Source organism: Bos grunniens, chromosome 3 (genome assembly GCF_055505025.1).
Source record: "Bos grunniens cultivar Pamir isolate PY7600 chromosome 3, Bosgru_T2T1.0, whole genome shotgun sequence".
Classification (NCBI taxonomy): Eukaryota; Metazoa; Chordata; class Mammalia; order Artiodactyla; family Bovidae; genus Bos; species Bos grunniens.
The window spans coordinates 21978567-22001963 of record NC_141167.1 but is presented as its reverse complement, the minus strand read 5'-3'; the positions used below and the strand labels follow the sequence as shown (position 1 = coordinate 22001963).

General features: G+C 44.0%; 1 long non-coding RNA gene across 2 annotated transcripts; it reads left to right on the top strand.

Moving 5' to 3' along the window:
• Positions 1-600: 600 nt before the first annotated feature.
• Positions 601-3978, top strand: LOC147375272 (uncharacterized). 2 transcript variants are annotated; one of them, XR_015158610.1, is made up of 5 exons: positions 601-702; positions 875-919; positions 1240-1340; positions 2330-2526; positions 3585-3978. It is a non-coding gene; the product is annotated as an uncharacterized LOC147375272 (long non-coding RNA). The 2 variants fall into 2 exon arrangements; XR_015158608.1 differs by lacking the exon at positions 601-702 and having other exon boundaries at positions 784-919.
• Positions 3979-23397: the final 19419 nt, after the last annotated feature.

Here is a 23397-nt window from a genome sequence, read left to right as displayed (position 1 = left end):
GCTGAAATTCCAATACTTTGGCCACTTGATGCGAAGAGCTGACTCATTTGAAAAGACCCTGATGCTGGGAAAGATTGAGGGCAGGAGGAGAAGGGGATGACAAAGGATGAGATGGTTGGATGGCATCACCAACTCAGTGGACATGGGTTTGGGTGGACTCTGGGAGTTGGTGATGGACAGGGAGGCCTGGTGTGCTGCAGTTCATGGGGTCACAAAGAGTCGGACATGACTGAACGACTGAACTGAACTGAACTGAACATGAACAATTGGTACCACCGTCCCATAGCTGAGACCGAATGAATGGGTACGGCAGGTGTTGGGGCCACTGGGAGGAGGGCAAGAGGGCTTCCATCTTGAAGACTGTCAGCCATCTTAAGGCAGGATGTGAACTGGGCCTGAACCCTGTTAACCATTGTTAAAGAAAAACCAGGAAACCCCCTCCTCACAGATGGCAAACAAGATTGGAAGTAAAGGTCAGATTGTCTCAGTTAAATTAACGATAGTGTCTGCACCTGCATGTTATAATTATTAATTCTTCAGCGCCTGCATGTTGTAAACCTAACTACTAATGTGTAAAGAGTCATGTAGCAGAGGGTATAAAACCAAGTCCTCCGAAATCATCAGGGTCTTTGTTGTGAACCAATTCCCTTTGGACCCTCTGGCATAATAAACAGTACTCCACTGTCTTGAATGTCCTCCGAGGTGTGTTTTGTGACTCCAGATTCTACAACATTTCTGGTGCATTGGCTGGGAAACCCTCAGAGAGACAGGCACACTAAGCCTCCTCCTGTGGCTCACTGGAATGAGAGCATCCGGAAGGGGAAGGCGCCTCCTCCCCTGAATCAGCTCTTGTTTAATCGAATCTTCTTTCTAGGTGGATTTCACAGAACTGTAGACAACAGAAGGGAAGCGCACACAGGTATGTCCCACTGTAATAATGGAAGGAGGGGCCTGATCAACCCCTTGGGGCTGGATGAGTCTGCAGCAGCTGTGTCCTCGTAGGCTCAGTGGGGAATTGTTTACTGAAGTAAGAAAGACTGTTAACTGAATCTGTGCTGGTTGTTTGTCCATGTATTTTCTGGCTTCCAAGGGACTGTCCCCTTTGCCGCAACACCCTCCAGTTCTCCTTAGGGATTCAGGGAACTCCCAAACGTTGTTTAGGACCAGACTGGGAACTGTGGCTCTGGATGCATGTTTGTCTGTGCTGACCCATGATAAGACAGACTTGGATCTCTCTAGGATCAGACTTATGCAAGGAGGAGTACGTGGAAGGCTTAATTGCTTGGATTTGGCTGGCTTCTGAGAGAAAAACATGAGGGGTATTACCACTGAAACACTTGGTAAGTAAACCTTTTCCACCCTGGTCATAGCCGAGATAAAGTGGCAGTTGTGCTTTGAGTGGAGACATCAGCAGTGGCTGGGGTACACGACCCTGCAAAGGAGCGATGAAATAGAAGTTGGACTTTCTGTAAGTGATTGAAGAAACGAGAAAAGCAGGATGGGTAGTGGAGAATCCAAGCCAACCGTTCTTGAATACATGATTAAAAACTTCAAAAAGGGCTTTAGAGGAGACTATGGTATAAAGTTAACCCCAGACAAGCTTAGAACCTTTTGTGAGATAGACTGGCCATCCTTTAGGGTTGGATGGCCCTCAGAGGGAACCCTAGAATTGGACAAAGTTCAAGCTGTGTACTCTGTGGTAACCAGGCAGCTAGGCCACCCAGACCAGTTCCCGTACTCATGGCTACTAATTGTACAGAATACACCCCCTTGGGCACAGGTATGTTATCTTGGAAAAAGAGAAAGCAAGATTTTTCTGGCGCAGGCAAAATCCAAGTGAGAAAAATTAAAGGAATTATATTATGATCCAGAGGAGGAGGAACTCCCACCTCACCCTCCATACTGGGGAACACGAAAGGGACCCCCTGAACAAGAGGTAAGATCAAGAGAAGAGAAAGGCTTTCCTCCTCTGCTTCCCTCAGTGCCGCAGGTTTCTCTACCTCCTACTGCACCACCAAGTGCAATGGGAGCTACTGCACCAACATTATACCCACCCCTCCCCAGTTTAGAAGAGGGAGAAAAGGGACGGTCAAGTGTTTAGAGATAGCTGAGGTCTACAAAGGAACCTCAAGAGAGAAGTTTTGCAAATGCCTCTTACGGAGGTCCAAGCAGTACCGCAGGGGGGCCAGACAGGCACATCCATCCTGGCCCCACTGCTCTTTACTATCAGCCATTCTCTACCATGGATCACTTGAACTGGCAAAGGCATACCCCCTCCCTATTCTGAGAAGGCACAGGGTATGACTCACCTAATGGAGACTATTTTCAGGACCCACCAACTGATGTGGAATGACATAGCCCAGCTTCTCCTCACCCTCTTCAGTACGGAGGAAAGACACCAGATCCTCACAGAGGCACATAAGTGGCTCTGAGAAAATGCACCAGAGGGCCAACTGGACCCTGAAAGTTGGGCCCGAGAAGCCACTCCAGACACAAGAGCAGACTGGGAATTCAATACTGACCAAGGTAAGCAATCCTTGGAACGGTGTAAGACAGCCATTATTCAAGGCCTCAAGAGCGGGGCTCACAAGCCTACTAACATGGCCAAAACTAACCCCGTAATCCAAAAGGCAGACAAGACTCCCACAGAGTTTTATGAGATACTGTGTGAGGCCTTTCGACAATACACCCACTTTGATCCAGAGACCCCTGAAAACCAAAGGCTCCTACATGCTGCTTTCATGGCCCAGTCATATCCAGATACTAGAAGGAAACACCAAAAGATGGAGGGGTTCTCTGCTCTTACCAGCCCCCAGATGATAGAAATCACTGCTGAAATTGCAAGTGGGAACAGAGACTTTCCTCCTGTCTGTGATGTTACCAAGGGAAGATGAATGGAAGCTGTCTCAGTCATCCGGGGAAGGGGGTGGGGGTGTGTTGCACACACTGAAAGCCCTAACAAAGCTGTTTCCTGAAGTATGGGCTGAAAGTAACCCCCCAGGACTTGTGAAAAACCACCCTTCTGTGATAATAGAGCTAAAGGTGGGGGCTCAGTCCATAAGGATAAAACAATATCCTATACTGCTGGCTGTACAACTACATACAATGTATAAGTCTGTACATATACATATATACATACAAACTACATACATAACAATGCTCAAAATGGTTGAGAGAATGAACTGGACTATCAAGATGACTTTGGCAAAATGGGTGCAAGAAACTGGCGTCCCCTGGATGGATATAATGCCATTAGTGTTAATGAGAATCAGAATGACCACTCCCCCCGCCCAGTTGCATGGATATTCTCCCTGTGAGATAATGTTTGGGAGGCCTCCCTTATTTGGGAAGTAAAGGGAAATTTACAAACAGGAAGGATGGAGGTGTTGTGGCAACTGAAACAGTTGGGGAAGGTGATCCATGACATCACCCGCTATGTTCAGGAGAGAATTCCATTTTCTCTAGGCACTACAGTACACCCATACTCACCAGGAGATTTAGTATGGGTAAAGGACTGGAAGCAGCAGACGTTGCCCCCACCTGGAAAGGGCCATTCACAATTGTACTAACCATTCCCATTGCAGTTAAAGTTCCAGGTATCACTCCCTGGATTCACCACACTCGGCTCAAGACAGCAGTGGAGGACAAGGGACACTGGACTGCCCATCCTAACCCGGAAGAACCACTGACCCGACTCGTCTTCCATCAACAACCAGATCCAGGATGGAGCTGTGTCAGATGATTCCTGCTGTTCCTGATCAGCATGACGACCCTGCCAGGACTGCAAACTCAGGATAATGTGTTCCTGTCCTGGACCCGCTCATATTCGAACTTTAACTGTCGGGTTTGTGGGGTCATGCCTTTGTCGGTGAGGGGTGGACTTCCTTGGTGGGTGTCTCCCTTACACAGAGAGGAATTTAGTCCCCTCTGCTCGTTCTTGAAACAACAATGAGAAACATTTCTTTCTTTAGTAACTCACAACCTGTCGATTCTTTCTTGATGTAATCCAAACTCTAACCAAATTGATCAAGCCCATGTGTGACATTTGAGGTAAAAGCTATGTCTAATGATAATACTCCTTTTTTGGTCATCGATATTTTCTTGGATCAAAGGTGATTGGTGGAAAAATCTTTTTGTAATCGTTGTATTATTTTTAGGCCTTGAATTCTCCAATGTATAACTCTGTGTATAACCTCTAGACTGACAGCCTTGCTACAGGTACACAGTCCCCATGTACAATACTTACCCATGACTGATGCCCACCATTAAAGATAAGATGAGCATCAGGAGGAGGGAATGTTGGGACTACTGGGAGGAGGGCAAGAGGGATTCCATCTTGAAGACTGTCAGCCATCTTAAGGCAGGATGTGAACTGGGCATGAACCCTGTTAACCATCATTAAAGAAAAAGCAGGAACCCCCTCCTCACAGATGGCAAACAAAGACTAGAAGTAAAGGTCAGGTTGTCTCAGTTATATTGATTATAGTGCCTGTACCTACATGTAATTGTTAATTTTTCAGCACCTGCATGTTGTAAAACTAATTACTAACGTGGCCAGTCATGTAGCAGAGGGCATAAAACCAAGCCCTCCAAAATCATCAGGGTCCTTATTGTAAACCAATTCCCCTTAGAACTGGTACTGGTGTACCAATATAAACTGGCATAATAAACTACACTGTCTTGAGTGTCCGAGGGGTGTTTTGTGACTCCAGATTCTACAACACAGGGACAGAGAAAGAGCCAGTGAAGAGTGAAGACAAGGTGTGACTCTGGCAAGTCCCTGAGAAGTCCTTGTGTTACCTGTGTGGGAACTCAGGGAAAAGGGACACACATCCTCCCAGGGTCAAGCCTAGGAAAGCAGCATGGCCCAGGTGGCTCTGGAAAGGTGCTGAGGAAGGGGCTGCATGGTGCTTCTAGGCTGATGGGTCTTCACAGCCTCACATCACGGGAGCAGACGCATGCTCTGTTCCCCCAGGGGGCGTTCAGGGACAACTGGGAGGGAGTTTGACCCAGAAGGACCTTGTGGTTGGACACGAAGGAAGACACAGTGGCCACCTTTGCTAACAGTTAAGAGTGAGGGTGAGGCAGAACAGTGTACACTCAGGAGAGTCAGGCACCCCACAGCCCAGCCTCAACAGTATTGCAGTGACTCCCAGAACTCGACACACACCTGGAAGAAGGAGTGAGGAGACCCAGAGTTGACTGAGATACATTTCCACCACCTGTAGGAAGGGCACTGAGGAAAGGAAATAAGTTTACATGTAAAGAAATGGTCTTTCATTTCCTGCAGCCTTGCATTTATGGACTAACACTGTGATGGTTGGATGACTGCCTATGAAAACAAGAATCAATGCAGCTGAAGAGGGAGAGGAGGACTGAGAGTGGAAAGAGAGCCCCACAATGAGGGCAGAAGGCCTCGCTTGTAGAACCAGCGAAAATCCCCTGTGGAGTGCCTGTGAATCTTCCCTAATGGGAGTCTAATATTCAAATTCAAGTTCTCATTTGTCCTGATCTTTGCTGCAGCTCCCCTCTGCAGCCCCACATCGCACATGTACTAACCTTGCGTGAGTGGGCTTTGTGGGGATGAAGGAGGAGGCACAATGGTGCATGTGGGCCCAAGCGGCATAGAAAGAGGATGGTGCTACTAGGACGCAGCACGGTGGCAGCAGACCTCCTAGGGCTGCTGCTGCTGCTGCTAAGTCGCTTCAGTCGTGTCCGACTCTGTGCGACCCCAGAGACGGCAGTCCACCAGGCTCCGCCATCCCTGGGATTCTCCAGGCAAGAACACTGGGGTGGGTTGCCATTTCCTTCTCCAATGCATGAAGTGAAAAGTGAAAGTGAAGTCACTCAGTCGTATCCAACTCTTCGCGACCCCATGGACTGCAGCCTACCAGGCTCCTCTGTCCATGGGATTTTCCAGGCAAGAGTACTGGAGTGGGGTGCCATCACCTTCCCTAGGGCTGCAGTCCTCTCAAAGACTTCCTCGTTCAAACGTGGCAAACCTAACACTCACGTTTGTCACCTGGGCCCCAGGTAAGGCTGTTGGCCAGAACACCTGCACATGGCCTCTCCGTGTGGCCTGGGCTTCCTCACAGCATGGCAGTGGGTTCCAAAAGCAAGTATGCAAAAACAGAGCCTGATAGAAATTCTATCATCTGGTACCATCTAGCCTCAGGCATCAAACAGCATCACCTTTGCCTCTTTCCAGCTTTTTGGTTTTTGCTTTTGCTTTTTTGGCCATGCTGCATGGCATGTGGGATCTTAGCTCCCAACCAGGGATTGAACCCATGCCCCCTGTGGTGGAAGCATGGAGTCCTAACCACTGGACTGCCAGAGAAGTCCCCCGCCTCTTTTTGTTTATGAGCAATAAATCACTGAAGCCTGTCCATCATCAAAGGGAAGGAATTAGACTACACTCTTCTGATAGGAAGAATTTGTAGACAAGTTTAAGATCACTACAACAACCAGGAAATCACCAAGAGAAACAGAAGCTTCTGAAAATATTGTGAGGGTCATTCTAGTTTTCCACCATGTGTGGAAATGTATCTCAGATGTTTCTATTTGAGTATCAAGGGTAGTGTGACTGCACAGGCTAGAGGACTTTGGGAAACCCAGGGCAATGCTGCTAGTTGCCTGACACCCCCACGCCCAGAAGGTAGTAAGCTCACTACTCTCTGCCCGGGGCACTGAACTACACTGGTGTACACCTGGTACAACTGAAACCATTCGGGCTTGCTTCCATATCGTGAACCTGTTTGCTTAAAATTTGGCAAATGTGTAAAATTTGTGGTGCTCACTACAAGCACTGCTACAAGAGAGTACAGCAATTTGCAGACTCGGGAATAAGTATCTGGAATTGACTTCGGGACTGACCAGGACTGTGCTGGACATACCCAGAGATGGGTGATGGTTCTTCCCATGATCAAAACTCGACTAAAGCAGACAGTTAAAATCAGCATAGACGGATTGAACCCTGAGCCCCTCTGCAGCATGGTTAGTGTCTGAAAGTGAAAGTGAAAAAGCAAATCAGATGATATGTATCACAAACATGTCTGTGAGAAGGAGAGGACAAGGGCAGAAAGTGTGAAACAGGTTCTGCTAAAAGGCAGCAGGCTGGCTCAGATAGCTCTGAGGACCTTCCCTCAGGGGAGACCCTGGGGTTTCTGACACTAAATCATTCACCCCATCCCTGAAAAGAGGGCCAAAGAGAAGCTACTTCTGCTGAATCAGCATTTGCCCTTTCACGGAGATGGAAGCCCTAGAACATCAAGGTATGACTCACCCGCTCTACCTTCACGTCTTACTATCTCCAACCACACCTGCTCCTTCTCCCTTTCTCCTGACAAATGATAACAGGGGGTGAGTAATGCCAGAGGCAACAGCAGGTGTCAGCTGCTGCACAGAGATTTACTAGGCTCTTGGCAGACTTTTGGAGAGAGAAGTGGTGGGGAGAGAAGGAAGGAGGGTATGTGTCTCAAAGCTTATGCTCCAAAGTAGGGTATACCTCTGGGCCTGGTGGGATGTGGTGGAGAACGCTCCCTCATTGTGGAAGGGTGTCCAGAGGAAGGGAGAGCCTGACCAGCAGGGATACTGAAGCCGGTTCTTTCTTCATACCACTTTGCACAACTTCAAAGGCAATCAGAGCAGCAGTAGCCTGAAGCCACAGGCCTGAGCAGGGAAGCCATCTGAGGCCAAGTTCATGCATTCAACAGATACCCAGTAAGCTACTACTATCCTGAGCTACTAATACTAGTGCTGATGGCTGGAGACAAAGAGCTATCTCAGACATGGAGGAACTCCCAGAGCGGGAGAGAAAAGTACAGAACAAATCAGGGCAGTCAAGTGTTTCCTGTTGCTGGAACCATGGCGAGGAATTTGTTACAGCTGGGATAGAAAGAAAGGTCATGGAAGCATTCCCAGAAGAGGGGTCATTAGAACTGCATCTGGAAAGATAAACAAGCATTCCCTAGCAGAGAAAGTGACATGGATAACCAAGACCAAAGAGGCAAGGCACAGTCAGCCAGCTGTCGGATAATTCCAGGGGCACAGGGCGTGGGTATGGTTCAGACTGAGAGGAGAGGCTGGAGAGGCAGGCCAAACCAGAGCATGCCCAGCCTTTTACGCCAGGCTGAGGACCTGGAGCTTGACCCAGAGCCCGTGGGGAGGACTGAAGGCCATAAAGGGACCTGAGGCATTAGTCACTCTAGCTAACGTGGAGATTAATATGGGGATGTGGAAAGACTTGGAGGGTAGGAGAGCAGTGAGGAGGGCTGACAAGAGAGGGTAGAGACTTATCCTAGGGCAATGGCCATTGGGGATCACTTGGATGTAAGACTAGCAGCAGAGGTCAGCAGTCCAGTCCTGTCCATTCCAGTGTACCAGATTCTAGCCTCAAGCTTCTGTTTCCTGTCCCAGCTTTGGATGGAAAATAAGATTGGAGATAGATTCGGAAAGAAAAGAGCAGGCCTTCCCTGGTGATAACAGTAGATAATCCACCTGTCAATGCAAGGTGCATAAGTTCAGTCGCTGGTCCAGGAATATTCCACACGCCATGGAGAAACTAAGCCCATGTGCCTCAACTACCGAGCCTGCCCTCTAAAGCCTATGTGCTGCAACTACTGAGCCTATGCTCCCCAACAAGAGAATACACCACAATAAGAAGCCATGCACTGCAATGAAGAGCAGCCTCTGCTCACCACAACTAGAGAAAGCCTGTGCACAGCAACAAAGACCCAGCACAACCAAAAGAATTAAATTAATAAAAGAAAGAAAAAAAGACATTATGGAAGACTTTGGGCGGTAACAGAATTAGAAGAGGGAAGGCAGGGAGCAGAAATATCTCCTCCTCAAGCTGAAGATCTGCTCTCAGCCCTGTTGAGGGCTTGTGGTGTTCACCCCAAGAAGTAGGATGGTTGGGAGGAGCAGGGTGTCTGAGAGGGAGGAGGACCCTGTCTTGACTTCATTCAAAAAGTTTGTTCAACAGACATTTGTCCTGGGCTTGCTAACGGAGACACACAAACTTTTTGGAACCAGCACAGCTGGTTCACATGCCAGGTATACCATTCACCAGCTCCATGGCCACAGGCAAGTGACTTCATGTCTGAGTCCATTTCCCCATCTAGAAAATGAAGATGGTCATCCTCTCTATGTGCAGCTGTTTTAAAGATTAGAAATAATATATATTATAATAATTGTGGCACATAGTAGGTGTTCGGTAAATGGCAGTCACTATTACTTGCCTAGAACTCTGCAGAGGCTCTGAACATACAAAGCAGGGTGAACCCAGCCCTGGGCTTCAGAAAGTTCTGTTTCACTGCTTCCCTCTGCTGACCAAAGGAGGCAGACTCTGCTGGGGAGAGAATCACAGGATGCTGACACCAGACAGAGCTCCCTATCACTCCACCCGGAGGAGATTCCCCATACACCAAACGCTCTTTAGTGGGAGGATACCAGCCTCACTCCAGATATGGATCCCTCCAGAGACAGCACATGTGAAGCAGCATACAGACAGACAGACACTTAACAGCAGTTTGAAATTGAATTCATAGCTCACCTGTCTGCACCTCTTGGCTATAAAATGCATGATGATCTCTATCATGTTTCACAGAATTGTGACTTTCAGGAGAATAGATTATGCCTGGATGATCTCTGTGAACAGACATGCTCTGAGCTACCACACAAATGTTAATGATCAAGCACTTTCTGATGTCCCTTCCCCACCATACTGGGTGCTAGGGACCCCAGGAAGATATAAGAAGTTGGCCCTGCCCTTGAAAAGTGCCAGTCTGGTGGGAGAGACAGCCATGTTTCAGGCAGGTGCTGATGGAGTGGGGACTATGCCTGCCTGGGGGAATCAAAGAAAGACCTGCTGTTATGTCCGCCTGTTCCTAGGACCCAGATTTTCAGCCCTGAAATGGCAGAGGATAAAGCCAAGCTCAGGATGACCTACTCCAATCACTGCATCTCTTGGCATAATCCTTTCTGCTCTTCAATCCCCTCTCTCTCAAAGCCATGAAATGTGGTAGAAGGTCAACAGAGTCAGCCAGACAAAGCCACAGCTGTCTCTGGGTATAAACCCACCTTGTATTCAGGTAAGGCTCTCAAGACCTTGCCTCACTTGGTAATACTTTCTCACTGGAATTCGTGGACCAACTCCCGAGGGAGTTGCTTTCATCTTTAAAGCTTTATTTTGACTCCACCTCACTAATCTTGCTAAATCTCCACAGATGAGTTTTGACCAGACAAGTTTATCCAGGTTCCCACAACCTATAGAAATTTCTGAGGACATGGATATTGACAAAGAATCACAGGGACAGAAAGAAGTTAAGACAACAGAAAGGGACAAACTGGTAGGTCAGATCAGATCAGTCGCTCAGTAGTGTTCAACTCTTTGCGACCCCATGAATCGCAGCACGCCAGGCCTCCCTGTCCATCACCAACTCCCAGAGTTCATCCAGACTCACGTCCATCGAGTCAGTGATGCCATCCAGCCATCTCATCCTCTGTCGTCCCCTTCTCCTCCTGCCCCCAATCCCTCCCAGCATCAAGGTCTTTTCCAATGAGTCAACTCTTCGCATGAGGTGGCCAAAGTACTGGAGTTTCAGCTTTAGCATCATTCCTTCCAAAGAAATCCCAGGGCTGATCTCCTTCAGAATGGACTGGTTGGATCTCCTTGCAGTCCAAGGGACTCTCAAGAGTCTTCTCCAACACCACACTTCAAAAGCATCAATTCTTCGGCGCTCAGCCTTCTTCACAGTCCAACTCTCACATCCAGACATGACCACTGGAAAAACCATAGCCTTGACTAGACGAACCTTTGTTGGCAAAGTAATGTCTCTGCTTTGCAATATGCTATCTAGGTTGGTCATAACTTTGCTTCCAAGGAGTAAGCGTCTTTTAATTTCATGGCTGCAGTCACCATCTGCAGTGATTTTGGAGCCCAGAAAAATAAAGTCTGACACTGTTTCCACTGTTTCCCCATCTATTTCCCATGAAGTGGTGGGACCGGATGCCATGATCTTTGTTTCCTGAATGTTGAGCTTTAAGACAACTTTTTCACTCTCTACTTTCACTTTCATCAAGAGGCTTTTTAGTTCCTCTTCACTTTCTGCCCTAAGGGTGGTGTCATCTGCATATCTGAGGTTATTGATATTTCTCCTGGCAATCTTGATTCCAGCTTGTGTTTCTTCCAGTCCAGCATTTCTCATGATGTACTCTGCATAGAAGTTAAATAAACAGGGTGACAATATACAGCCTTGACGTACTCCTTTTCCTATTTGGAACCAGTCTGTTGTTCCATGTCCAGTTCTAACTGTTGCTTCCTGACCTGCATATAGGTTTCTCAAGAGGCAGGTCAGGTGGTCTGGTATTCCCATCTCTTTCAGAATTTTCCACAGTTTATTGTGATCCACACAGTCAAAGGCTTTGGCATAGTCAATAAAGCAGAAGTAGATGTTTTTCTGGAATTCTCTTGCTTTTTCGATGATCCAGTGGATGTTGGCAATTTGATCTCTGGTTCCTCTGCCTTTTCTAAAACCAGCTTGAACATCAGGAAGTTCACGGTTCACATATTGCTGAAGCCTGGCTTGAGGGAAACATACATACTTGGCCCTTCCTTAGAATTTAGTTTCAGAAGAGAAAAAATTTTGTATGACAAGGAAGAACAGGGGCTGAGAGAGTCCAAAGGAGAAACTTCAGTCCTAATAGGTGACAAAGACATTCACGTAAAACTAACTGGAAAAGGAGAAATATAGTTGTCATCAAGTACAGATAATATGATTGTCCACATAAGATGAAATAAAAAGTTCACAAATTATTAGATTAACAGAGCAAGGCAATTGGACAAACGTTTGCAAGATTGCATTTCTATACACCAGCAGCAAACATTTGCCATAGAGAACAATATTTAAAAGATTCCAACTATAATAGCATCTGGACCCATCACTTCATGGGAAATAGATGGGGAAACAGTGGAAACAGTGTCAGACTTTATTTTTCTGGGCTCCAAAATCACTGCAGATGGTGACTGCAGCCATGAAATTAAAAGACGCTTACTCCTTGGAAGCAAAGTTATGACCAACCTAGATAGCATATTGAAAAGCAGAGACATTACTTTGCCAATAAAGGTCCGTCTAGTCAAGGCTATGGTTTTTCCAGTGGTCATGTATGGATGTGAGAGTTGGACTGTGAAGAAGGCTGAGTGCCAAAGAATTGATGCTTTTGAAGTGTGGTGTTGGAGAAGACTCTTGAGAGTCCCTTGGACTGCAAGGAGATCCAACCAGTCTATTCTGAAGGAGATCAGCCCTGGGATTTCTTTGGAAGGAATGATGCTAAAGCTGAAACTCCAGTACTTTGGCCACCTCATGCGAAGAGTTGACTCATTGGAAAAGACTCTGATGCTGGGAGGGATTGGGGGCAGGAGGAGAAGGGGACGACAGAGGATGAGATGGCTGGATAACATCACTGACTCGATGGACGTGAGTCTGAGTGAACTCCGGGAGTTGGTGATGGACAGGGAGGCCTGGCGTGCTGCAATTCATGGGGTCGCAAAGAGTCGGACACGACTGAGCAACTGAACTGAACTGAACTGAACTATAATAGCAACAATATTACAAAGTAGTTAGGCATAATTATTGTTGGGAGGCACAGTACAAAATAGCCTTGAAGGAGAAGGTCTATGGAAAATGGCAAGGGCCAGAAGTACCCAGGCATTGTGTACTGATTGCTGAAGAACATTTCCTGCCTTTGGCTATGCTTGGCACCTAGATTTAACAATTAAACATTAAAGACGTTGCTTGAGAAAATGGGTCATGGATAAATACATGGGTCGTTAAGTTTGCGCTGTTCCTTGAAGTATCTTTTACTGATTATATCCTAGCCTTGTACATGTTCTGCTGGCCTTACGCTCTAAGCTCTTTGTTCCTTGCTCCTATAAAAAGGCTTGACTGCAGAAATAAACTTGTCAGTCCTTGCAGAGACTGTCCAAGTGTTGTTCTTTCAGGTTTGCTGTTTCCAAGTCCCGGAGACATATCTCCAACAATTATAACTAAAGTTATGTAAGATTTACATGTAATTAAATACAATATATTACCGAGAGATACTTCCTCAACAAATGATAAAATCTAATGTTGACAATAAATACACTACTGACATTTTACCCTCAGGTGTGATACACTGAGATAGACATATCAGTGATAAAGTATTCCTCCCACAAACACTTATAACCTGAATCTAATCTTGAGGGAAAAAAATCATGACAATTACTGGTGGGAGTGTATATTTACATAACCATTTTGAATCTAAATTGAAGGACATTTTTGCAAAAGATTTGGCCTGTACTTTCAAAAATTTCATAAAAGACAACAAAATCATAGGTCAGTGACAGGCTGGAAACTGATTGCTCAAACTCCTGCTACTGCTGTAGCTTCCTCCAACTACTATTTGGGGCCCCTGGATCAGATATCCTCAATATGAGGATTAGGATAATATGTTGCCTCACCAATTTAGGGACAACGCCCCTTGTCAGCTCAGAAGCAGTTATGGAACGAGAACGACGCCCCTTTTCCCTAGGCAACATAATTCTCCTAAAAGAAAAGGGGGGAATGAGAGAGTCAGTTCCTAGGCAGGTTGATAGGAAGTCTAGGGGTCCCCAAAGAGAGAGGGGTCTGGAATTCTCAAGGAGGAAGAAAGGACAAACTTTTTTTCTTTCTCCACATTCCTTAGGATTATATAACAATAATGTATCCTGCCTAAGGACAGTCTTTGGATTCAACCTTCTGTTATCTTAAAATGTTAATTATGGGAGTATACCTGGTCTTTACAAGGATGTATCTTGCCTGAGGACAGTGTTTTCTTAAAATGTGAATTATGGGAGTAGGTCTGATGAGGTCTTTACAACCTCCAGACATTCTTTGGATTCACTGAAGAGTATATAACTTCATTGTTAACACTAGCAAGCGGGTACTCTTTCTACCCCCTTCTGATGCCTATGTCAGAAGCTTTCTCTATCTCCTTTATACTTTAATAAAACTTTATTATACAAAAAAATAAATAAATAAAGAAGAAAAAAAGACAAAGCAATTAAATATGATGTAAGCTCTTTGATCCCACCTTTTTAAATCAGTATGGAGGACATTAAGGGGAAAATTGAGGAATTTTTAATAAGAACTTTATTAGAAAATAATAATGCAACAATGTCAGATTTCCTGAATATGATCATTACATTGTGCTCATGCAGAAGAACATCTCAGTACTTGGAAGTTATATGCAGAAATATTTGGGAATACGATTTCATAATTTGAGAGTTACTCTCAAGTGATTCAGAACAAAAGAACATACTAGTATTTATATAAATATAGAGACCTAAAACAAATGTTGCAAGGGTATGTGGGTGTTGCTTTACTGTTTTTGTGGATATTCTATAGAGTCCTGATTACTGTTCCAAGATAAAAATTGGGGGAAAATAAACAGAGACAATATTGGGACTTCCCTGGTGGTCCCGTGGCTAAGACTCCAAGCTCCCAGTGCAAGGAGTCCAGGGTTTGATCCCTGGTCCAGGGAACTAGATCCCACATGCCACAGCTAAGAGTTTACATGCTGAAACTAAAGATCCTACGTGCCACAACTAGGACTCGGCACAGCCAAATATATAAACATTTTTGTAATGGAGATAATATCTATCCCAGGTCTCCAAAGAGAAATATTTATTACGGTCAATTTTAGATTCAATGCAACCTTGATCAAAATCACCATAGAGCTTTTTAAAAATTAAGCCTAACAAACTGATTGTATATTAATATGGAAGAGGAAAGATACCCTAAATATTTCTTTTTTATTGGAGTATAGTTACTTTACAATATTGTGTTAGTTTCTGCTGTACAGCAAAGTGAATCAGCTACATGTATGTGTGTATATAGATATACACACATACATGTGTATACACATATGTGTATACATATACACATGTGTGTACATATGCACACACACATATATATATTTAGGTCACCACAGAGTATTGAGTAGAGTTCCCTGTACTATACAGTCAGTTCTCATCTGTTATCTATTTTATACACACTAGCATATATATGGGAGAAGGCAATGGCACCCCACTCCAGCACTCTTGCCTGGAAAATCCCATGGATGGAGGAGCCTAGTGGGCTGCAGTCCATGGGGTCGCTAAGAGTTGGACATGACTGAGCGACTTCACTTTCACTTCTCACTTTCGTGCATTGGAGAAGGAAATGGCAACCCACTCCAGTGTTCTTGCCTGGAGAATCCCAGGGATGGCGGAGCCTGGTGGGCTGCCATCTATGGGGTCGCACAGAGTCGGACACGACTGAAGCAACTTAGCAGCAGCAGCAGCATATATATGTCAGTCCCAATCTCCCAAGCCATTCCATGCCCCCTTCCCTGCCTCCATACATTTGTGTCCTATGTCTGTGTATCTATTTCTGTTTTGCAAATATATCCTAGGTATTTCTGAAGAAGAGGGAGGAAAGGCTAGCTCTACCAGTTTTTAGAATATATTATGAAATCACTTACTACAAAATTAAGACAGTGTGATGGTACAAACCTAGACAGCATATTAAAAAGCCAGAGACATTACATTGCCAACAAAGGTCCGTTTAGTCAAAGCTATGGCTTTTCCAGTAGTCATGTATGGATGTGAGAGTTGGACTACAAAGAAAGCTGAGCACCGAAGAATTGATGCTTTTGAACTGTGGTGTTGGAGAAGACTCTTGAGAGTCCCTTGGACTGCAAGGAGATCCAATCAGTCCATCCTAAAGGAAATCAGTTCTGAATATTCATTGGAAGTACAGATGCTGAAGCTGAAACTCCAATCCTTTGGCCACCTGATGTGAAGAATTGATTCACTGGAAAAGACCCTGATGCTGGGAAAGATTGAAGGCAGGAGGAGAAGGGGACAACAGAGGTGAGATGGTTGGATGGCATCACTGAATTGATGGACATGAGTTTGAGCAAGCTCTGTGAGTTGGTGATGAACAAGGAAGACTGGCTTGCTACAGTCCAAGGGGTCACAAAGAGTTGGACATGACTGAGTGACTGAACTGAATTCATGGTACAAACTGGCCCATATGGGTTTGAAAAATATGAAATTGGATCTGTATTTTGAGTGTAAGTGAATGTGCTCAGTTGTGTCCAACTCTTTGTGACCCCATGGACCATACAGTCTGTGGAATTCTCTAGGCCAAAATACTGGAGTGGGTAGCCTTTCCCTTCTCCAGGGGATCTTCCCAACCCAGGGATCAAACCCAGGTCTCCCGCACTGCAGGCAGATTCTTTACCAGCTGAACCACAAGGGAAGCCCTCCATATTTTGCCCCATACACAAAATCTCCATTCAAGGTGAACTAAAGATCAAAATGGAAACTCTAAAATGTAAAGCATTTAGTATATACTTTAATATGTTTATAACTTCGACCTGGGAGATAATTTCTTAAATAATTTACAAAAAAGTTGTTTTTGCTCCTAAGTCACGGCCAACTCTTTTGCGACTCCATGGACTGTGGCCTGCCAGGCTCTTCTGTCCATGTGATTTTCCAGGTAAGAATACCGAGGTAGGTTCCATTTCCTTCTTCAGGGGATCTTCCGGACCCAGGGATCAAATCCACATCTCCTGCATTGGCAGGTGGTTTCTTTACCACTGAGCCACCAGGGAAGACCTTATTAAAAAAAAATAGTTAATCATAAAAGAAAAAGAATAACTTGAACTATATTAAAATAGTTCTATCCATTAAAAGACATTTTAAGAAAAGATAAGCAATTATTTACAAACTGGGAAAAACATAGTTGTTAACACATACCAACAAATGAACATATAAAATGAATATATAAATGAATATTTATATATTAATTTTATAATTTTATATTTTAAATTTATATATTCATTTTATATTTTTACATTTATATATTCATTTATAATTTTATTTATATAAATGAATATAGAAAATACCTCAAATCATTCACAGAGGGGAAAACAATTAAAAAATGAACAAAAGTCACAATTAGGCATTTCACAGAAAAGGGAACCAAATTACTAATAAACATTTGCTAAACCTCATTAGTAATCCAATAAATAAAAATAAAGACCTCGATGAAATCACAATTACTCCATTCAATTTACAAAGATTAAAAAGTCTGACAGTATAGCACAGGAAACTATATTCAATATCTTGTAATAACTTATAAGGGAAAAGAATCTGAAAAAGAATATATATATACATATATAACTGAAAACATATATATATGTATAACTAAATCACTTTGCTAACCTGAAGCTAATACAACATTGTAAATTAACTATACTTCAATTAAAAATGGTTAAAAAATAAAGAAGTCTGACAATAGCAAATGTTAGAGAAAATGTTGGTCAACTAGTTACTATACACTGTGACTGGGAGTGTAAATTTACACAACCACCTTGATAAGCAATTTAGTATTAGCTTATAAATATGAATTTCCAGATACTCTACAACTTAGTAATTCCACTTTAAGATATGTACAGGTGTGTAAGTAAGTGTAAGTATACACAAGCAGAGATGCTCCAGTATATAAGTACAATAATATTTTTAGCAGTACTGTTTGAAATAGCAAAATAATATAAACAATACCATTATTATCCATTGACAGGAAGATCAATCAATAAATTGTGATATATTTGCACAAAAGAATATTTCATATACAGCAGCAAATTTGGGTGAACTACAGCCCATATTACAATTTGGTTGAATATTGATGATATTTACACCAAAAGAAAATAGCTAGTCTCAAAAGATTGTATACAGCATGATATTCTTTTTGTAAATATAAAAAAACAATAACTAAAACAAAAAAAAATGTGTGTGTGTATGTTTTGAAAATCAAGGAAATGACAAATGCAAATTTCAGGATGGTATTTACATGGAGATGAGGAAAGAGGTTCAGTTCAGTTCAGTTGTTCATTCGTGTCCAATTCTTTGAGACCCCATGGACTCCAGCACGCCAGGCTTTCGCTCAAACTCATGTCCATTTAGTCAGTGATGCCATCCAACCATCTCATCCTCTGTCGTCCCATTCTCCTCCTGCCTTCAATCTTCCCAGAATCAGGGTCTTTTCCAATGAGTCAGTTCTTCACATCAGGTGGCCAAAGGATTGGAGTTTCAGCTTCAGCATCAGTCTTTCCAATGAATACTCAAGACTGATTTCCTTTAGGATGGACTGATTTAATCTCCTTGCAGTCCAGGAGGCTCTCAAGAGTCTTCCACACCACAGTTCAAAAGCATCAATTATTCGGCGCTCAGCTTTCTTTATGATCCAACTTTCACATTCATACATGACTACTGGAAGAAACATAGCTTTGACTAGATGGATCTTTGTTGGCAAAGTAATGTCTCTGCTTTTTAATATGCTGTCTAGGTTAGTCATAGCTTTTCTTCCAAGGAGGAAGCATCTTTTAATTTCATGGCTGCAGTCACCATCTGCAGTGATTTTGGGGCCGAAGAAAATAAAGTCTGTCATGATTTCCATTGTTTCCCCATCTATTTGCCATGACGTGATGAAACTGGATGCCATGATACTAGCTTTTTGAATGTTGGGTTTTAAGCCAACTTTTCACTCTCCTCTTTCACTTTCATCAAGAAGCTCTTTAGTTCTTCTTCATTTTCTGCCATAAGGGTGGTGTCATTGGCACATCTGAAGTTATTGATATTTCTCCTGGAAATCTTGATTCCAAGTTATACTTCATCCAGCCTGGCTGGATGTACATAATTTCATATGATGTACTCTGCGTATAAGTTAAATAATCAGGGTGATAATACACAGGCTTGATGTACATCTTTCCCAATTTGGAACTAGTCCATTGTTCCATGTCCAGTTTTAACTGTTGCTTCTTAACCTGCATACAGATTTCTCAGGAGGTAGGTAAAGTGGTCAGCCATTCCCATCTCTTGAAGAATTTTCCACAGTTTGTTGTAATCCACACTGTCAAAGGCTTTGGAGTAGACAATAAAGCAGAAGTGGATGTTTTTCTGGAACTCTCTTGCTTTTTCGATGATCCAACGGATGTTGACAATTTGATCTCTGGTTCCTCTGCCTTTTCTAAATCCAGCTTGAGCATCTGGAATTTCTCAGTTCACATACTATTGAAGCCTCTCTTGGAGAATTTTGAGCATTATTTTGCTAGTGTGTGAGATGAGTGCAGTTGTGCAGCAGTAGTTTGAGCATTCTTTGGCATTGCCTTTCTTTGGGATTGGAATGAAAACTGACCTTTCCAGTCCTGTGGCCACTGCTGAGTTTTCCAAATTTGCTGGCATATTGAGTGTAGCACTTTTACAGCATCATCTTTTAGGATTTGAAATATCTCAGCTGGAATTCCATCACCTCCAATAGTTTTGTTCACAGTGATGCTTCCTACGGCCCACTTGACTTCATACTCCAGGATGTCTGGCTCTAGGTTAGTGATCACACTATCATGGTTATCTGTGTCATGAACATCTTTTTTGTATAATTCTTCTGTGTATTCTTGCCACCTCTTCTTAATATCTTCTGCTTCTGTTAGGTCCATACCATTTCTGTCCTTTATTGTGCCTATCTTTGCATGAAATATTCCCTTGGTATTTCTAATTTTTCTGAAGAGATCTCTAGTCTTTCCCATTCTATTGTTTTCTTCTATTTCTTTGCATTGATCACTTAGGAAGACTCGCTTATCTCTCCTTACTATTCTTTGGAACTCTGCAGGGGGTATATATTTCCCTTTCTCCTTTGCCTCTTTGAAGAAACAAATGGACACTTACATGTAATTATTGTTGATGTTACTTGCTGAGCTGGTTTGCGAGTTTGTGTGTGAGAGAAAAAGGAAGGGAGGCAGGGAGAGGGAGGGGAAAAAAGGAAAGAGGAAGGAAGGAGGGAAGGAAAAGAGGTCAGTTCATAGACTAATGATGACAGTGTTATGAGTCAAGATTATAGATTAAATTTGTGCAAGATATTTTTTGTACAGTTTTTCTGTGTATTTCTGCCACCTCTTAATATCTTCTGCTTCTGTTAGGCCCATACCATTTCTGCCCTTTATTGAGCCCATGTAAAGATGTAAAGATGGGCTTTATATTGTCAAGGCTGTATATTGTCACCCTGCTTATTTAACTTCTATGCAGAGTACATCATGAGAAACACTGGGCTGGAAGAAGCACAAGCTGGAATCAAGATTGCCGGGAGAAATATCAATAACCTCAGATATGCAGATGACACCACCCTTATGGCAGAAAGTGAAGAGGAACTAAAAAGCCTCTTGGTGAAAGTGAAAGTGGAGAGTGAAAAAGTTGGCTTAAAGCTCAACATTCAGAAGATGAAGATCATGGCATCTGGTCCCATCACCTCATGGGAAACAGATGGGGAAACAGTGGAAACAATGTCAGACTTTATTTTTGGGGGATCCAAAATCACTGCAGATGGTGATTGCAGCCATGAAATTAAAAGACGCTTACTCCTTGGAAGGAAAGTTATGACCAACCTAGATAGCATATTCAAAAGCAGAGACATTGCTTTGCCAACAAAGGTCTGTCCAGTCAAGGCTATGGTTTTTCCAGTGGTCATGTATGGATGTGAGAGTTGGACTGTGAAGAAGGCTGAGTGCCAAAGAATTGATGCTTTTGAAGTGTGGTGTTGGAGAAGACTCTTGAGAGTCCCTTGGACTGCAAGGAGATCCAACCAGTCCATTCTGAAGGAGATCAGCCCTGGGATTTCTTTGGAAGGAATGATGTTAAAGCTGAAACTCCATTACTTTGGCCACCTCATCCGAAGAGTTGACTCATTGGACAAGACCCTGATGCTGGGAGGGATTGGGGGCAGGAGGAGAAGGGGACGACAGAGGATGAGATGGCTGGATGGCATCACTGACTTGATGGACATGAGTCTGAGTGAACTCTGGGAGTTGGTGATGAACAGGGAGGCCTGGCGTGCTGCGATTCATGGGGTCACAAAGAGTCGGACATGACTGAGTGACTGAATTGAACTGAAATTTGTTCAACTTGTGTGCAGTTAAGAAGAAGAGGAGGAGGAGGAGAAGAAAGAGACACCTAAGCAAACTTGGCATCAGGGAAGGCTTTCTAGAATAAGGTACCCCTAAGTGGAGCACTGAAGAGCATCTAGGATTTATTCAGATGAAGGAGGCATGAAGAGGCTTTTCAAGGAAAGTTAACATGCAATGATAAAAGGCCAGAGAGTTGGGCTACAGGTTGCTGATTCTTCAGGTTCCCTGATGCTGAGAAAGATTGAAGTCAGGAGAAGAAGTGGGTAACAGAGGATGAGATGGGTGGATGGCATCGCTGACTTAATAGACATGAGTTTGAGCAAACTCTGGGAGATAGTGAAGGACAGGGAGGCCTGCAGTGCTGCAGTCCATGGGGTCACAAAGAGCTGGACATGACTTAGCAGCTTACAGGTTGCTAAGGATAATTGCTGAGCAGAATGGGAAATGCTAAGGAACTGTGAGTGTAAGAAACAAGATTAGGGAACTATGTAGGTCCAACAACTTCAACCATATGGACGGGGTAGGACCTAGGAAACTGACTGGGTCAGGGCACTCCATTCTCTAGGTACAGAGCCTTTCTCAATCTGTCTGACCAGCAAGACTATCACAGCAACAGTAACCTTGGAGATCTGAATAAAGGTATAGCCAGGCACACAACCCAAAAAATCTTTTATCAGATCTTAAGGCTCTGAGTCTCTGGCCATATGCAGGGTGATGATTGATTCTGTGATGATTGATTCAGGGCTAGTTGATTCTGTACCAGTCCTGAAAGCTAAGATGGGAGCACAAATGTGCCTTTAAGAGGTGGAGAGAGGAACTTACAAATCAGCACCATGGACAGAAGACTCAGCCATTCCTGTCTTCTCAAGGTTCAGGGCAAGCCAGGGGAACCTAGCTGGAATCTTTTGTTTTGTTTTGTTTTGGCTGTTCGAGGTCTTTCTTGCTGTGCAGGCTTTTCCCCACTTGCAGAGAGTGCGGGTTACTCGCTCCTTGCCGTGCCTGAATTTCTCACTGCGGTGGCTTCTCTCATGAAACACAGGCTTTAGGGCACATAGGCTTCAGTAGTTGCAGCTCCCCAGCTCTAGAACACAGGCTCAGTAGTTGTTGCACATGGGCTTAGTTGCTCTGTGGCATGTGGAATCTTCCAAGACCAGGTATCAAACCCATGTCTCCTGCACTGGCAGGCATATTCCTTACCACTGAACCACCAGAGAAGCCCCCTGTTGGAAACTTTGGCAGACAAATCTTTGAGCTCCAAGAGCCCAAGGATAGAGAAATCCCAGATCAGGAGACCATCAGTCCTGATCTAGCCTGACTGGATGACCTCATGATAGCTTTTGCCTCCTCCCTGACCTTCCCTGGTGGCTCAGGCAGAAAAAATCCATCTGCAATGCAGGAGACTCTCAGTTCAGTCCCTGGGTTGGGAAGATCCCCTAGAGAAGAGAATGGCTACCCATTCCAGTCTTCTTGTCTGGAGAATCCCATGGACAGAGGAGCCTGGTAGACTATGGGATCTCAAAAGCATGCGACACGACTGAGTGACTAAGCATGAATGCACACCCTGGTCTTCCTACCTAAAGTCTGACCTCTTCCTAACCTCTGTTTCAATCCCATAGTGCTACCAGAGGAATCTCTCTATGACTTGAATCTGATTGTGACTCTGTCTTTTAAGATTGATATCCCCATCCTGGCATTCAAGACCCTTCAATACTTCCCCTGCCCATATGTCTGACATTATTGGTCTCCTCTCTTTTCTAACACATTTGCTCCTAACACAATTTTCCCTCCTATTTCTCAGATGAACCCCCTAATTCCCACAAGTGCTAAATATTGGAGGATCCACAGGGTTCAGTCTTTGGAACTTTTCTTCTATTTCCACTCATCCCATTAGTCATCTCATCCAATCTCGTGGCTTTAAATACATCTCTAACCTAGACTTCATATTCATGGACCTACCTACTTGATAACCCCACTTGGGTATCCAATAGACATCTCAAACTTATCATGTCTCTAACAAAATTGCTGGGAAGAAGGATGTTGAATAACATCCTCTGAATTGAGAAGGAAGTTTAAGGCTGAAAAATGCAGCAAGCAACTCCAAAAGGTGCAACAATGAAGTCTATTGTGGGTAGTTACCCATACAGGCAGGACGGTGTGGACCACAGTCCAGACATTGATAGCTATGCTCCACACCATACTGTGGAGGGAGTACAGGAAGATTTAAAAGAGCCAAAGCTAAAAATAGAATCTGACTACCAAGTGGGAAGCATGTCAGCACCAAGGGAAACTGGGCATTTTTCATCTCCCCCAGGGATTTCATGACCATTAACCATCTGCATCAGCAAAAGGCATTCTTCCAGTTTTCATACGAGACGA